Source organism: Alosa alosa, chromosome 2 (assembly GCF_017589495.1).
Source record: "Alosa alosa isolate M-15738 ecotype Scorff River chromosome 2, AALO_Geno_1.1, whole genome shotgun sequence".
Lineage (NCBI taxonomy): Eukaryota > Metazoa > Chordata > Actinopteri > Clupeiformes > Clupeidae > Alosa > Alosa alosa.
Window position 1 is genome coordinate 35,985,017 of NC_063190.1, and position 2,500 is coordinate 35,987,516.

Consider the following 2,500-nt stretch of genomic DNA (forward strand, 5'->3'; position numbering starts at 1 on the left):
CATACTCACTCACACACACACACACACCATTACCTCACACACACACACACACACACACACACACACACACACACACACACACACACACACACACTCACACACACACAAAGGGAGAGAAGATAAGCACTCCACTGCTGTCCATTTGTGTCATGGTTGCTTAGTAACACACAGGCTCTCCCAAACAGAAGCTTGGGGCTGGACTCCATCCCTGCCAGAGAGATGGCGGCTAATTAATTGAGTTGAGAAGTGCGGTCGTTCTGTTTCCTGGGCCGTGACCTCAGACAGCACACTGTCCTCTGGACCGCCAAAACAACGCAAGACAGAGAGGGCAACATATTAAACAGACGTCCTGTGTGTGGAATCAAGGGGAACCCAGCTTTAAAGATGAATGATTCCCTCTCTGTCTCCCTCTCCTTCACACACACACACACACACACACACACACACACACACACAAAGTGAATAAATGCAACAACAGTCAGCTTTTCTTCATTTGATGAAGTTTGTGCTTCAAAGCTTTCTCTCTCTCTCTCACACACACACACACACACTCACTGTCAGCACGACAGTGGTGAAGTGAGATCGTAGGAGACCCAGCACACACACACACACACACACTCCCGCTGACAGCAGGAGACCCAGTCGTGTGAGTTCTGGGCAAAGATCTGTCCAGTGGGAGGCCACTGCAAACAGCTCATTACACACGACTGGGCCCACCATGACAGCAGGAGCCAAACTTGCCAGACTTGTGCTCTGTATGTGTGTGTGTGTGTGTGTGTCTAATAACACACTAATAAATAGTATGTGTGCTTATCACAGTATTCCCATGCCTTATGTGTCGCAATCTCTGATATCCTGCGTGTGTGTGTGTGTGTGTGTCAGAGCATATCTGTGTGTGTGTGTGTGGGGGGGACAACTTTAGGCAGTGATAGATCAGTAGCTGTGCTTTTTCTCTGTTCAACGTGTTTTTTTTTCCCACATGACTGGGCTCAGACTGCTGCAGACAGCCACACAGCTGCTGAAACACAAGCGGGCCAAGCATGGCCCACACCCGGCCTAAACCCTGCCCACACCCGGCAGACGTCTGGGACATCAGACACCACTCTCCCATCCTCTCCTACACTCTACCTCTCAGTCTGTGTAAACATGCAGTCTCACACACACACAATACATACAAACACATACAAACACACACAAACACAACTTCCACATACAAACACACACAAACACACACACACACACACACACACCATACCATATACACGTCTCCATCACACACACACACACAAACACACATATATATATAGATAGATAGATATATAGATAGATAGATAATGAATATCAATAGTTGTAATCTTCTTAATAAACATCAACGTGTTGCTTTTGAGGTCTCTCCACCTTCTCATCCAGGTGTCGGTTTGGTCTCAGTTCAGTCTCTTAAGAAGTAACGGTGTTCGAGCCATGCAGATCCCCCCACCCACACACACACACACACACACACACACACACACACACACACTCCTCATTTTCGCCCAGCTAATGGCTGACTTCAGGCCAGACTCTGGGCCGAATCTGAGCCATATTCAGACGGGCCCTGAACAAGTCCTGAGCCAGAGTCTGCCGTTAAGTGGGTCCAGTCCAGTCCAGTTCACACAATGTGAGCGTGAGGAAATATGAGGTGAAAAAGAGTCTTTTCTGAACATTCCGTCGTTGCAATGTCAACCCCCCCACCCCCACCCACCCCTCACCTCATCTGGAACCCAAACACAGTAACAGTTTCCCCCAAAAAAGAATTTCACAAGACAAGCACATGACAGTCGAGAATTTCAAAAGGAAGGGGGGTAGGTATGGCAGCAGGCAGTAAAAAGGAGGGCCTATGGATAGCAAGAAGGGACAAAAAGGGTGTGGGTGTGGGAGTAATGAGTCGGCATCTTGGCGATGCGTGGCTGTAAACTTGTCGTCTTCTCAGACATGCTCTTGGCGAGGAAAGAGCACAGAGGGTGAAAGGGCAGGACAATGGCTGCTTGTTTGGACGGAGAATCTTAATCAATATGCCAGTCAATACATAAACAATAAATAAATAAATAAATAGTGTGAATGTGTGTGTAGGTGAGAGCGCCTCTTCGCGGCGTGGTTGTAGATTCCACACACACTCACACACACACATATGGGCGTCAGGATTATCATATTTACTCCTAATGTAAACACTATACTGGAACACTGATAGATATACACAACCAAGGAGAGAAAGATGGAGAGAGAGAGAGAGGGAGAGAGGGGAGAGATGGAGAGAGAGAGGGAGAGGGAGAGAGGGAGGGAGAGAGAGAGAGAGAGGGAGGGAGTGATTCCGTTCAGTGTCTGTGCTCTTCTGTGGTCCCTGAATATGACACTTTCCTTGTGTCTAAGTCATTCCTTCATTTGAACTTTTCATTCATCCTCTCTTTCTCTCTTCCTCTATTTTTTCACAATTTCTCTTCCTCTCTTCCATCCTCTTCCTTTC